This window comes from Gymnoscopelus microlampas (assembly GCF_963454915.1).
Source record: "Gymnoscopelus microlampas genome assembly, chromosome: 1".
Lineage (NCBI taxonomy): Eukaryota > Metazoa > Chordata > Actinopteri > Myctophiformes > Myctophidae > Gymnoscopelus > Gymnoscopelus microlampas.
The window spans coordinates 36,776,255-36,792,872 of NC_139962.1; positions in this window are offsets into that span (position 1 = coordinate 36,776,255).

Below are 16,618 nucleotides of genomic sequence, written 5' to 3' on the forward strand. Positions count from 1 at the left end.
GATTAACATTTGGGTCAAAAACTTCAAAGGTCAAGGTCACAATCAAGGTCAGGATAGCCAGTGTTTCATGAAAGCTGGAGGGATTCATCAGTTGGCTGTCTAAAGAGATGACTACCGTTTAGGGGGAAAAAAACAGTTAGAGGCTATTACAGGTGACATGCCGGTGACCGACCCCCCCCCCCCCCCCCCTTGTGCCGACATGGTAAAAAAAAATATTTGTCTATCTCATGAACAAAGAGACGCAGAACAAGATACGTTTGGTGCAAGCAGTGTTTTTCAAATTCTTTCCCATTGACTTCAGATCTATACATTTATATACAAAATATCCATGGCGCACATATGTCCACTTCCTAGTTTTCTGTCACAAGTGTTGCGTCTGCTAAACTGCCAAAGTTCAAGGGGACATAAACATTGTGTTGCTACAGTTCAAAACACCTTAAAATGAGCTTGAGAAACGTACGATTGCATCAAATTATTAAGTGAAATAAACCGATTATCACCAAGGCATTCATCATCATTGCCCATGCTTATCCAATCGAGGGTCGGCATATCAGCCAGAGCAACAGGCGAGGGATGATGCAGCTATGCCCGAGGTTGGATAATGGGGGCAACAACAAATAACAGGCAATCATTTTGCCTATCACATTCCCATAACCTTATTTAGACAACGAGAAAATAGCATTTCATCAACACTTTAGTCAAATAGATTATCATTATTGTAAATCATAAACTGCCTCTGTGAACAACATTGTAGTCTCACAGGGATTTCCCTGACAATATGAGGAGAGTGTTGGCTGAAAATACAGCATGTGCTGCTAGCGGCCAGTGTGAACCGTCAACGTTTTCTGCTCTGTGCTTTGGTTCTTTTGTGACCAGAAAAATGACAGTGTATCCAAAGCCGTTAATTTTACCACTTGATCCGCAGGAAAAAAAGAAATCAGCAGTGAGGTCGCTCACAGTGACAGATAACACTTATGCTTGAGCTATAAACAAATGCCTTCCAGGTGGATGAAACCACTTGGAAGTATGTTTCGTTATTGTTGTGACAAACTGATTTGATCTATAGGTACAACAAAAAACTAACACAGAATAAGAGGTGGGGTTACTGCTATCAAGCTAACATTCCCTGGAGACATCCCAGTGGCTCAAGGATCGAAGGGTGCATCTGAGATTTGTCAAGTTGTTTGATGAAATATACCTGAAATATCAAAAAAGATCTCATCTCATAATGGGCCAATGACTGCTAGAGTCATCATGTCATTGGAAAGCCTACCACTGCGAATCATGATTCAAAATGTAACACTTCTTGTGTTTTGCACGTGGGGGAAAAACAGAATTCATGAATAGAAAATTGAACAAAAATAGAGATTCATCTCATGGCGTCTCTTGAATGCTAAATATAAGATGAAGGCCAATGATTTTAGGGCAAGCCCAGACAGACTTGTCAAACTTTGTGCCATTACTATCCTTTGTCTTAGCGGAGTTGTCATGTAAGGCCTGTACCCGTATGAAATATTAATTTTGCATAATAACTTTCAAAGGGGAATAAAGAACAGAGTTAATTATTAATAGCATGTATATTCAAGGCATCTCTTTTTTTCAGAGGCACCAAAATATTCCCTGACAGTTGCCAGTCGAACAGAAAGAATCCCCATAATGCTGCGCTAAAGCAGAGCTGACAACCACTAAGCACTGATGCAAGTTCCAGGAAACAACTAACCTACATTTCACAGGTATTAATGGGAATTCTTTCAGCAGTGTGGTGTGCACACTTTTAGTTAGCTAGTTAGTTATTTTATTATTTTATTTATACAATTGTATAAAAATTGGGTCCAAACAATAATCAAAAAACCCATGGGTAGAAAGATTAAAAGTTACAATACACAACACAAAACCCCATGACTCAGACAGTAGTAGCTTTCTTTTGCTCCAAAAGTGAAAGGCAAGCATGTAACATAATCAAAGTTCCTCTATTAGTGCCCACAAAGGGTGGGCTCAGATCAGTGAAGCCATGGCCATACAGTACTTCGTTCTGATGCGTTGTGTGAGGGAGTACGTCAGGCTGTGTCCGTTTTGTATGCCAATCTCACATTGACACGTACGCAGCTTAGATAGTGTACAACTCCACCTTCCCACCTCCACACGCAGCCTATGAGGAAAAACGGAACCGTGTTAACCCATTTAGACCTAGACGCCTTGGAAAAGATCCTGACCTAAGTTTTATGAAAAACATAAAAAACAACCAAAAAAATGTATGTTGCTATATACTGTACATAGCAACAAGAACCCCAAATGGGATTCCCGTCCTGAAAGGTATAGTTACAAATTGGGGTTCCCGCCCAAAATGGGTTAAGGTTATTCTCAATTAGTCCTAAATGTTGTCCTATGGTGTACTGCTGGTGCTAGTACAAAGTGGATCACAGATTTATCTTGGTTGATGGCTTGTAGTGATGCGCGGGTCGGGTTTTTTCATGACCCGCCCCGCCCCGCCCCGCCACGGAACGCAACCCGCCTCAGCCCGCCCCGCGAACCCATATATAAATCTATGGCTCAACCCGCCCCGCGACCCGCGATTTTTTTTTTATTCTGTAAAATTATGGTTAGAAAATAATCCCCAAGTGTATTCAAACTGTTTAATTGTTATTATTCTTATTCTTATTAGGAATAAAGACAAAACAAGAGCATGTTATTATTTTTATTTTTTTTGCGTGTGAGAGCGCGTGACCCGCTCACCCTCAGCCCGCATCATTTTCTCCGAAATTCTGATTTGACCCACCCGCGCCGCGGGTTGACAACCCGCGGGTCCCGCGGGTTACGGGTCAACCCGCGCATCACTAATGGCTTGGTAGGTCTTATATCTTGTTCCGTCTTTGGATCGTAGCTTATCGATCATGTCCCTTCGGTCACTGTCAGTATGATATTTGTTCTCCATTATCTCAGTTAAATGAGAGCACATGAGTTAGTTATCTTTCTGAGATCACAAAATTCTGACTTACACATGTTTTTTATATTGACAAACAAAGTCAAACTTTTTAGAATTGAGAAACAAAATCAAGTGCATCAGTCAAGTGCCATTGAGCAATCTCTTGTGAATCTCTTTTTAAGGAAACATTTGTCAAATTTTTGATATAGCAATCGTTGTTGCCTTAACACTCACATAACCACTATATAAGACAATATACTGTGTGTGCATACAGTATATACACCCACTCATGTGTTTTATCTGTCATTGTTCCGGTGTGAGGGGCATTGGGGTCAAGGTCAGTTAATTGGCCTCACTACGTCATAAACCCATCAAGCGCCAGTAGGGGAGGAAGTCAAGCTAGCCGCTCTGATGAGGGGAAATGCTATCTACTAGACGATGGATATCTCATTTACTGCATTTCTGTCTCATTTCAACACAATTTGCCACGAGCCTGTTAATATGCACGTTATCCGACTGCGCTGAGGGGGCGTATGGAGCCGGGGCGGGAGGGAGGGCTTCAGGCGAGACAGACCATTTCAGTGTCAATTTACAGCAATTCCCGCCGTCAAAAATGTGAGAGGAAAAAGTGAGAGTACTTCCCATTTCTTCCCAGATCTCTTTTAGTTTAATTCAATTGGATCTTTCAATACCTTATTTATGACACACAGGAAGCATTCACCATATTGCATTATGGGAAGTGGGGAGAGATGAAGATGATGATTCTTTAAGGCTTTCTGGTGAGAAGGGAGATAAAAGCAGATAAAAAGAGTGTGTTTTTCATTTCATTGTATTCTGTTCTGTGAAAGATGAGAGGATTAAATCCTCATCCCCATCTCTTTTTGCGTGTGTGTGTGTGTGTGTGTGTGTGTGTGTGTGTGTGTGTGTGTGTGTGTGTGTGTGTGTGTGTGTGTGTGTGTGTGTGTGTGTGTGTGTGTGTCTGTCTGTGACACACAGAGAGAGAGAGAGAGAGCAGTAGCAGCACACAAGCAGCACATCATAAACTTATTTTTGGATAAGTAGTCGTCTTCATCGTCTGCATAGTCGTCTTCACTGGGACGACTATGCACTAAACCTGCCCACGTGGGACTAAAACATCTAGAATGTACAGTTGAGTGTGAAAGTTAACAGGTCATTTCGTAAACAGTCTCTATTCTACTAACGAGGTAAACATAACTCAATGGCAACTCATCCCGGCATATGAAGTCCACTGTGACAAGTAGAATCCCCGATAGAACGAAGGAACCCTGCCAGAGCAAAGAAAAGAAAGAAAGAAAGTAACAACTCTCCGTCTGTCCAATCAAACTCTCCTCCTCTCCTTCATCTCCCCTTCCCCTCCTTTATTTTTTACCACACATGAATAATAGGTCAGAGCTGATCGAACAGCCCCGGTGTTGCGAGCGGACACATCTATTTCTGTTCCGGGAATCTCAATCAATAGCAGTCACTAATGTCTCTGACTGTCTGAGCTGCCTGATTCCATACTTAAATAACAGCGTTTGAGGGGTGGGGGTAGGGGGCATTGGAGCACGCATCATCTCCCTGAAGTCATACATGATTAGGCACGATTGCTACACCCAATGGAAGAAAAAAAATGGGGGAAGGAGGGAAGGGGGGGGCGGGGCGGGGGTTGTTGTACATTAACCTAATCGCAGCCAGTGGCACAGCACTGAAATACCTATATGAGACTTTTTTCCCCCCACCTTATAACATGGAGAAATGTGCTGTTTGCATTAGGTGTAAATTATTCACTTTTTTTTACATGACAGTTTGCCTCGCCAGCCGAGATGGTTGCACATGCTTGTACCATTACCCTTCAAGAGCATACATGCATGCACATATCCGCCTTCCGTTTGGTACGCCACAGGAAGGTTGCCAGATATGGCATAATAAAATGATACATTTCCCTTACCAAGTCACTCCGCCATCATGGCTCCGGGCGCTACCTTTGTCTCCAACACAGAAATGACTAAAACCAGGCATTGTAACGTGACACCCCTGATTTCATGCAATATGGCGGATTACTGAACTGAATTTAACGCTCAGCTCTTTTTTTTTTTATTGTTCTGATTTCTAAATTAGGATTTTCTGCCTTCATAATGACACAGAGTAGTCTCTTAGTCAAATCAATGGCAGCTATTTATATGAGCTGTAATCCCTCACCCAGCACCCAACTGGCAGAAGAGAAGGATGGCTTTTAAAGAAAAACAAAGACGACGCTAAATGAATGCAAATTGGCTTGCCGCTTTTTCAAAGCGTCCATCTTTCAGTGCATTCCGAGTGTCCACCTGGCCAGGAGAGTAAGATTTGAACCTAGTAGTTGTACTGTTATCAAAAGAACAACGCTTATGTGCAGTACCAGTTAATCTAGGGATTCAAAATCTTAAATAACTACCCCCTTCCTCCCCCCTCTCTCTTTCTGTTTCTCTCTCTCTCTCTCTCTCTCTAGAACAGGACATGAATGCCTGACAAGTAGGCTATCATCCACGAGATCATTAAGCACAAGGGTTGAAGTGCCATCTTCAGTGCCATGGCAACAGGGTTGAGAGACGAGATAAAAACAATGCGAGGCAGGAGGCAGCAAGCAGGGCGGGCGCTCAACGATCGCCACTGATCGATGGATCTCTCTCTCTCTCTCTTTCTCTCTCTCTCTCGTCAGTCCTTCAGAGGCCAGACATGGAGGAGAAGCTGGAAGAGGGAGGAGAGAAAGGAGCGAGGGGAGAGCGAGGAGAAGGCGGAGGAGGGCAAGACAAGGGGAATAGGCCAAACAGCTTTAGGGCTTCGTAGGTGAAGTAACAGTGGGAACTGTCTCTCTTCAAAGCAGCTCCAATCATTTAACTCACAAGGGCTTAATTGAATGTGTCAAACAGTGTGTTTGCAGACGAATGATTACTCTTACTGTGTTTCTAAGACCGGGGCAGAGGCCTCACATCCCTGCTTGAGATGTAGCATCAGTAATACACTTCTAAAGAACGTGGAATGAGTGACATGAAAACAGTGTCAGGGGGCCTTTTCAGGCTTTCATTTACTGGTTCATGACCCTATCATTCTGGAACCAGTGGTATAATATGTTGTATCTACAGTGCCTTAAAAAGTGTTGTGGACATATCAAGTCATATCAAGCAGTTGGACAAAATATTCTTTCCATGCTAGTACCCAGCTAGAATACTGTTACTTTGAAAAGACACAGGGAGGGAGAGATTCATATGCTTTTGTGTGTGTGTGTGTGTGTGTGTGTGTGTGTGTGTGTGTGTGTGTGTGTGTGTGTGTGTGTGTGTGTGTGTGTGTGTGTGTGTGTGTGTGTGTGTGTGTGTGTGTGTGTGTGTGTGTGTGTGTGTGTGTGTGTGTGTGTGTGTGTGTGTGTGTGTGTGTGTGCCACTCCCCACCTAACAGCTGTTTAGATTTTAATGGAGGTGAGCCGAGAGGAGTCTGTGTATTATCTTTTGCAGTTGTCAGCACTGTTGGTGTTTTTGTGCTGAAGCTCTGCAGGGTGCCAGCTAAATGCCATCAGGTTACAACAGTGGTTGTTTTCTTTTTTTAATTTAGAAGGAATGCTTTTTGAAGCATACGATAAGCACTTCATGACTCCCACTCTCTCTCTCTCTCTCTCTCTCTGGGGTGCATACACACCGTTGAGCACAACCTCGCACAACCTCGCACACAGACAAACACGAGTGCACATGCACAAGTACACGAACACACTTTGGGAAGTTCGCTCCCTAACAACATGTGCTAATCAATCTGTTGAAAGCAATCTGTCAGGAAATCTTTAGCATTAAGCAACCCAGTGTGAATAGGGATGAGGCTCTTTCCATGGGGCAGGGCATTGTGGGGACTTAGCAATAGCTGCCTTTACGCATCCCAGAGTGTCAATAAGGATTATGAGAGCGAGCTTTTATCTCTTCAAACACAGAGACCAGTCACTCATTTAAATGGATGAACAATTCAGGTCTGCTCAATAAATAAATAAAAGAATATACTCCCATAAATTCATTCAAATCCCAACTCCATTCAAATTCCACCACCATATGCTTAATTTAAGATCTAATCTTCCCTTTTCTATTGCCACAAATTCATGGGAGGCAAATCTTTGTACACATAGTTGTTTAAGACCTCAAAGGATAAACACAGCCTACCTATTGTTGATGGCAATGCACCTTTATCCACAACTTAAGACCCACAGTTCCTTTGAGAGTGTTTCTGGCAGATGCCGTATGCAAAACAGGTGCATTGAGGGAACATGCACGACAAAAGAGACATTATTGCATTTCATGGCCTCCCAAAAAGACGGGCAGAATATTAAAGGTGACAAAACTGTATTTACACATTATTTCAATGGACCTAAAATAACCTCATTTCTATCACGCTCTATCAAATAAAACAGGGAGGCAATAAAATCTGCCAAGGGAAGAACAAATAAAAGCAAATTTTGACATTTTCCTTTATGACGCCTTCTCTTTATAGGTCAGAGGAAACACCAGCCGACCTCTCATTGTTTTTTAAATGCCATTTTGTAAGTCTGGAACGCAGGAATTAATTAATGTGCGGGTAGCTGCCACTGTCAAGAGGCAGCACATTAAAATCAATGATTAATAAATTCAAAACATACAAAAAAACTCTGCTGGGAGGAGATGAAAACAGTATTGTGCACTGCACTCCATAGGAAACAGCCCCAGTGTGGGTCCTCCCACAGAATGACGCGTCCACTCAAATGCCTAATGGAAAGTAGCCAGGGCCAGGCCAGCTATGTGCCTGTGAATAAAATCACTTTAATTAAACGAATTACAATGGAAAAGGAACCGGGGATATGTTGAGTAGAATTGACAGGAAATGGCCCCTCAAGAAAGATACACAAACTGACACACACACACACACACACACACACACACACATGCGCGCGTGCACACAAATCCCATAAAGACTTAAAAGAACAGAGTGCCTTTGTGTTACCATTATTAACCAGACCTAATCCACACATGCTCTATTGTACTCTGTGTCTCTAAGTCTTACACCAAATATGTCCCTTTCAGTTTACAACATAAGGGAAAATACAGATACATTATTTGTAATGTTTTATAATATTGGTAGCATGGTACCGCAGAAAAGCAATGGCAAACATAGCATATTGTACAAATAATAAATCTGTAAATACAATTGAATAAGGTATTTGTTTTGAATAAGCTAAGCTAAGCTAAGCTTCTAAGCTTATCACCAGAAATGCCCCCCCCCCCCCACAACCCACAACTGTTTACTGTACATATTTTTCTTTTTGATCACTACTCGTTTATATGATGTTTTTGCATATTATTGTTTGTCTTTAAATGTTTCGATAAATTGAATACACAGGACCCCAATGGAAACAAGCCATAGCGCTTTCTTGGGTTTATCCTTTTAGCATCCTTTTGTATGGAACTGTACCTCAGTGCTTTTGCTAACTGTTAAGTATTCATAATCAATCAGCAGCACCACTGAATGGGCTTTAATATACATCTGGCTCATTTGCTTCAAAATAAGGGAATAAGTACACAGTGACTTTGGGTATCTAGAAAAATGCTTATCATTCCCTCTTATGAAGTAAATGGATATTTGGGGGTTGCCACTGCTGATAAATAAATGTAAGGCAGTGGTTCCCAAACTGGGCGTCGGGGGGTCCCCAAATCATTTTGGGGGTTCCCCAGATGATCTGCACATTCTAAAAATAGTCGATCTACAAGCTCACAACGCCTCACAATATTTATCTGTTTATCTGAGTCAAACTAAATGTATTGCCTACAATACCAAGTGCTTGTCAGGGTGGGGGGTCCCCAGTTAAAATGTGAGTATTTTGGGGGGTCACAGCCTGAAACGTTTGGGGATACTCATGCTGCAGTGATATAGCTCTACACCCAACCTACAATGAATATGACATGTACACATGGTTTGTACTGTATGAAGTCAAGCACAAAGGGCACAGCATGTTGGCCTTAAGGTGGAAAGGCACATCAATTACTGGAAGGTTGCCCATTCAATGCCTGGCAGTGAGAGGAGCTTCCCAGCTGTGAGCCACCAACTGGAGGGTGGCTGGTGTTACCTCTACATCTACGGTACTATCACCACTGGCAAAGTGCCTTTCAGCAAGGCAGCCCAACATGCACCAAGAATACTGCTAGAGGAGATCGTAATCTGTAGGTACAGTAGAATGCATGTGTATAGGACGGGTGAGGCACCGAAGATTTGGTCATTCACTGAAAACAACCTACAAAACACTGCCTTAGTCAGCAATTCTTCAAAACAAAATTGTATTGCGTTTTGGGAAAGTATGCAGTATTACTATTAACAAAATGGCATCTCAGTAACTTAATAAAACATTAACATAACAATTTGCAGCTTAACATATACTGTAATAATTGTCAGTGTAATACATTTCCCAGTAAGCTAAATGTTGCCTACTATTAATGTAATGACTGACTATCTTTCCAGATAAATAATGAATTATTACAATAATTGTGTTATTCAATTTGCCAATAATGTAATAACTGATTGTGTAATAAAATAAAAATGAACGTCACCCACTCACAGATTTGGAAACTTAACTAATGTGCCAATGAGATGGAGATGAAAATGCTTAAATTGTCAATAGAAGAGAATGCAATAAAGGAGAAGAGGAGAGTAGCACTGGTGAGTGGTGAGACATTTTTTGGAAATGGCTCATGATTCTTGCCCCTGGACAAGCTCATTCTCACTTCAGTGAGGTCCAAGCTTATGTTAACCCATTCAATCTGGGAACGCATCTGTGTCATTTTAGATTTGAGCTATAACCATTATTTTATACTTTGGCTATTCAAAAATAGCAGATCTACAAGCTCATAGCACGGCTATGAGCTTGTACTATTTTTTTTAAATCGTGAAAATGTGTGCAAATCTTTAAATAAATATATTTTTTATTTTTGAATAGCCAAATAAATCTAAAAATGATAGAGATGCTTTCCCGGATTGAATGGGTTAAACAATGGATGAAAGTGGAAGTCTGTTTACACTCAAAATCAGTACAGTTCTAATTGGATTCTCTAAAACAATCTGCATACCACTATCTCATCTATAATTCCCATTGGCATGCAGACAATAATGATAAGCCATCTTCCATTTCGGGTAAACCATATCAGTTTTGGGTTTCTTAGTTTCTTTTTTTCTTTTCATTTCTTCTTGATATTAATGATAAGTAACAGAATGAGAGAAGAGGGGGAAAAGTGAAATTATGCAGGTGAGATAAAGAACACCCAAGGGGCAAATGAAAATGAAATAAATAAAGGAGACAAACAAGAACATAAACTAGATAACAGAAACTAAATCACAGCTAAACTTAAATGACAATTTAATAACAGAATCATATAAGTAAACTGGAAATCATTCTAAATGCCTCTGAAAAAAAACTTAAATCAGAAGAGAGTTGTTGTGGTGTGTTTTTGCTCAAAGAGAGAATGGAGGGGGCATAGAGTGTGTGTTGTGCTACAGCCAAATGTATACTTCACCTACAACCCTTTCAACAAGGAGCGTCATATGACAAAATGTTGCTTTTAAATTTCAACTCAACTCAAGTGTCAACAGAGCCACATCACGTCGTCATATTGCCACTTCTGTTCAGTCGTTTTGGCTGTACGACGCTGGTCGAAAGAGTCATGCATCAAAGCTTAAATGAAGCATTTGTTGATAATAAATAATATGGGGGCAGAAAATGTTGTGCTGTGGTCCCGTGTCTGCAGCGATCTTTCAAACTAATTGATTGAATCGATAATAAAACAATCGATTTTCAACAATAGCAAAACTAGATCTACAAGCTACCAATGTGTTGTATATAGCTTGTAGATATGCTATTTGTGAGCTTGTAGATTGGCTATTTTCATGATTTATACACAACACTGTTGTACAACAAAGTAAAAGACTAATTAATTTAGTCGATTACAAAATAAATAAATAAAAAACACACTTCTCATTACTTATTGATTAATCAAAAAAGTTATCAATAGAACTATCGATAGATAATCGACAGTTGCAGCCCTAATCAAATTAGAATTTCACCGAATATGGCGTAGATGACAACTCATGGCCTGCATACATCCCTGCCACCACTGCACACGACTTCACCCAGAGACTAATTCCCAGACATGTTTTGGCACATTCATGCACTCACATGTCACCGCTATACATACACGGCCATTCACCCCGATGAAGGCTTCACAGCCGGAACGTTTGTGCGTGAATAAATGTCACAATGAGCCTATTAACTTACACCCACTCTCTAACCCCCTGCCATACAGCATTATCTCTCACTATTGCATGCCTAAATGTTTTCTTTAACCTTTACCTGACTCCAACTGTAGACCATATTATTTAAAGCTTTTAATGTCACTTTTTAAATAAACATTCCAAAAGTTTCACAGGGACCAAACAGAATGCTAAGTAGGTAGTTTTTCTCTGTAACACACATCTCTAACACACACAACACACACACACACACACACACACACACACACACACACACACACACACACACACACACACACACACACACACACACACACACACACACACACACACACACACACACACACACACACACACACACACACCTCGATAAATCCATCCCCTACATTGCTCCTTGGTTGTGTCCTTACAGAGGAAAGAAGGGCTCCTGAGAGAAAAGCTGTGATTTATCAAGTGGTTGTGTAGTTAATTAGAGAGGCCACCAGAGGGAGGCAGATACACATTTAAACAGCATGACAGGGAAAACAGCATGTATAGTACAGTCCCAAGGCATTTCAACAGGACATATTGCACAAAGTTGAAGAGTACTACAGGGGCGCTGTGAGTCCGTCAATAGCAACTGGCCCTTCAAAAGTTCTAATTTTTCAACTGGAAATAATGTGCGACCTGATGTGCATGCATCACCATGGCATGGATTGCATCTCCGTCACTGATGGTAAATTACTGATCATCGGCATCCTAAAGGAATGTGGAATAAACTCATTACACTGCAAAGTTTGTCAGTTGCACAATAAGTCGCTGTATATTGAAAAGCTTCTCATGCAACTTCCCCCAAATTAACCACATGAAACCTAGTGTCCCTATTCTGGGCATGTCATAAAAGGTGAAAATAGCAGATATACAGGTACACGCTCACAACGCATCACAACACAACACAACACGTAAGCTTGTAGATCATGTGGCTCTTGTAGATCTTGAGTGTGTAGCGAGCTGAGCTAGATCAGTTATTTAAGAGATATGGTGTATTGAGAAAAAAAAGTAGGGAGACAAGGATAGACCCCTGGTGGGTCTATCCTTAGGGGTCAACGAGTATATAGAGTTTAAGTTGTTAAAATGTATAAAGGTGGACGTCTGGATGGCACAAGGGTAAAGTTCCTTACCACCACCAGAGATGGGGAGTATTTCAATTAAATGTATTGAAAATACTTATTTAATTACTATTGAGTATTGTCATTTTTTTATTTATAATTGCAGAGTATTTGTCGTCTAGGCTATGGGATAAGCATCCCGCCAGGCTATGGACCAGAACTAGCCAATCACAGAGACATGCACGCTGGCCGCTGGATAAGAATCCCACTCCCACTTTGTTTGTTTGAGGTCCACAGACAAAGCTCTACTCGAAATCCCATTCTCCCATAAAACAACAAAAGGTGATCGGGCCTTTGCTTTTAGAGCTCTGACTCTCTGGAATGCCCTCCCCTTCAGGAGGGCATTCCAGAGACAGGCTTGCAGAGTCTGTGCCCCCGTTCAAATCCCTCCTGAAAACCCACTTTTAAAGAGTCGCTTTTATTCCTTAAATGCTTTTACCCATTGTGTCCTAGACTCCTACTGTACTGCTGCATAATTTGCTTTTAATGTTTTCATATTTTATATTTCAATTTGTTGTGCTCTTCTACTGTATTTTATCTCTGTGAAGCACTTTGTAACTTTGTTTCGCAAGGTGCTATGTAAATAAAGCTTTACAATTATTATTATTATTTGTCCTAGTGATGGCAACATGACACTACTTTTCAATATGTTCACTGTCCAAAGATTTGTCTTCATATACTGTAGTCTGTCTTCTCTGGTTGCACAGTGACAATGATAATCAGAGCCCTTTATTAAATGCCTTTTTAATATATTTGTGCCCATCTCTGGTCACCTCGTGGAGACTGAGGTTTGACTCCTTCGTGGTGCCCCCAGCTTGACCGGGAGCTCCAACGAACACATGTATACTATTCAAGGCTGGGAAGGGTGATCTCTGTCACTGCAATGGCAACTCAGGGTGTGGAACTGGGAGGGATAGAGTGTTCCTCCACACTGTCAGGTGAAAAGAAGCAGCTATAGGGACGTCATGTGTATCAAAGGAGACACATGGTTGTCTAAACCGTCACTGAAACCAACAAGGGGTTGGTGAAACTGATAATAAACAAGATAATAAAAACGTGGTAGGCTACAGTTAGCAGTATAAAAGAAAGTAAACCTTTTTTTAAAGATATGCAACAACAAAATATATACATGAATAATTATCTGATTTTGAAAACAGCACTACGCTGTGAAACTTCAGATTTGCCCAAGTTAGCATACATTATGATGAATGAAGTCGATGAAATATTGAAAAGTAAGTGAAGAGAAACTAAGTCAGCCGGTAACATCAAAGGGTCTGCTGATATACACTGAAGCAACTTGTTTACATGGACTTGTGACGATGCCCTCAGGGAGGTCTGGCCCGATTAGCACACGCCTCTCCAACCACAAACAGCACTGCTGCCAGTATAGCATCAGCACAAACCGACCCATGTAGTTAGAAAAACAAGTCTAGCTCTTTTGGTTTCAAAAGTTCAGTCTTATGGTTAAAAGTCTCAGAGATGGTTTGCTGATCTAGTTTCTTTATGCCATTAGCACCCAATGAATAAGTGATAAAAGATCAATATTTTTGTTCCAGGGGCCTGGGGCACAATTCATCTCCCATATCTGTTGTGAGATTGAGAACAAAAATCAACATGCTCTTACCTCTGTCTTCCCAAGGAAGTCAACACTCGACTGGCAGCTGGTCATCAAACACCTCATTTAAAGCTGGTAGTATCAAAATGCCATCTGTACCTGGATAATGAAAGATCCACTCTTGCAATTACACTTGTTTTTTTCATGTGTTGTAATTGTCTGATTTCTCTCTGCATTGTTATCAGATTTATTCTTTGTGTCTATAACATAGTCTGTCCACATTTATTTCTGATTTATTTCTGGTTTATTTCCTACTAGTGTTTGTAGCTGTTCACTTTTGACGCAAGTCTAGGTAGCCTTAGAAAACATGGTGGGAACTGGGAATTAAGCTGGCAACAATCTAAGTAGGGTACATAGTAATATATTTTCGTGAACGGAAGTGCCAGCTTCCTCTCTCGGATTTCGGGAGTTGTAGTTCCAGACTAGCATTCAGAGATTGTGGAATAGTTGTCTGGCTACGCGAGACTAAAGGCTAACAGACTCACTGGACATGGCAGGTGTAGCCAGTTGTGTAAAGTAACTAAGTACATTTACTCAAGTACTGTACTTAAGTACATTTTTGAGGAGTTACTGGAGTATTTCAAATTGTCAGTACTTGTGAAATGAGGACATTCTGCATAATGAGTACTTTCTACTTTTGGTAATTTAAGTACATTTTTATACCAATAGTTTTGTACTTTTACTTAACGTAAAAAGAGAATTTCTACACTGTAGTATTGATACTTTTACTTAAGTAGAAATGTGCGTACTTTTTCCACCACTGGTAGCTTACCATGTAGCTTGTGCTTCCCTCCTTTGCTACGGTGATGGGATGGGGCTGTCGTCTCCAGACCATGACTGTTTGGCTGGCCTGGCAGGATACATTTGTGACACATGCCAGCTGTAGTCAATTATTTAATATATTGTGGATGATTGTCCATGAAGGGGAACTCATTTGAAACAAGCTCAGTGCTTTTATGAGTCTTCCAGTTTAGTAGACCTCGTATTGTGAATTTGTACTTCCATGTACTGTTGTTCCCATGTCTTTGCGAACGCGGAAGGAGTGTGTGTGTGTGTGTGTGTGTGTGTGTGTGTGTCTGTGTGCAGTGCACTGCCTGGGTGCGGCCGACAGAGGGCGCCAGAGTGCAGCTACAGTCAAAACACACACACACACACACACACACACACACACACACACACACACACACACACACACACACACACACACACACACACACACACACACAGAGTCCGTAAATACACACTATTTTCGAGCTGCGTTCGCTTCCAGCGTTCGCGCGTCTTACTTGTACTAAATAAAGTACATCAATCAAGGGTCGATAACTGCTGGGGCCCTTCTTCCCCAGTTCGTCTCCTAACCACGTTTGCAACGTGCAGTACATACAAGTACATTTACTCAAGTACTGTAGCCTACTTAAGTACAATTATGAAGTATTTTTTCTTTACTGGAGTATTTCCGACTTTTACTTCTACTCCACTACAGCTCAGAGGAAAATATTGTACTTTTACTCCAGTACAATTATTTGAAAACTTTACTATTACTTTGTAGATTTTGATTATCACAAAACAATACATTAACCACTTCAGCCCTATATTTTGGCCATTTGAAAATAGACGATCTACAAGCTCACAATGCGTCTCTGCGAGTTGCGACGCATTGTTGTGAGCAAGTTCTATTTTGAAGTTGTGAAATGAGACATTCTGCATGAGTAGGCTACTTTCTACTTTTGGTACTTAAAAGTACCTTTTGATACCAATACTTTTGTAGGCCTAATTTACTCATGTAATTTTTTGAATACCAGACTTTTACTTGTATCTACATTGCGGTATTGATACTTTTTACTTAAGTAAAACATGCGAGTAATTGTTTGAGCACCTACGTCAGTGACGAACCCTAAGCCCTGGCCTGATGTGTTTTGGCGTCGTGGCGAAGTTGGCGTAGGAGCTGAATACAATTATTGGCGTAGGAGCTGAATACAATTAAAAGTTACAATTCTAGGGGGCGGGGCACAGAGCTAAAATGGTCCGTAAAGATGGCATTTATAGATCTGATTTCTTGAATAATTACTGCGGGTCCACTAATTGTGCAGCCCAGATTTCCAAGCAGCTCCCGAGTTGGAGTAGAATTAAAATATGTTCCATCCACTTCTGTTGCAGTATTTTCCAATCAACGCTGAATGAGTTTCTCATTTATTTGATCATGATTATTTTATCAGACGTCAACATTATCACAAGGGCAAACGTGACAGCAGCACACTGACATCTAGTGGAATAAGGCTTGGGTGCAGGTCCTTAGTGTTAAGTAGAGGCCAGGGCAGCACATGCCAAGCCCAGCCATTACAGTGCTGTGCCACAGCTCCATTTTGAGTCGACTCAAAATTAAGATGCAGAGATTAAAAGGTTACATTACTATATTCTGATAGTAATTATTGCTAGAGAGTTTGTTCAGTAACAGGAGTCTCCCTGTCTCTCCAGCTCTTTGATAAAAAATAACTATATTCAGGTAGTTGACAAACTTTCAGCCAATCAGGAGAGTAGGCTAGGCTACCCATTTATCAGCTTCATTTTTTTGTGCTCCAGTTACAATTTTGTCTGTTCATTTCTGTGTCATCACTTCCAATTGCACTTGTTTAATCTGTATCCTGAGTTCTC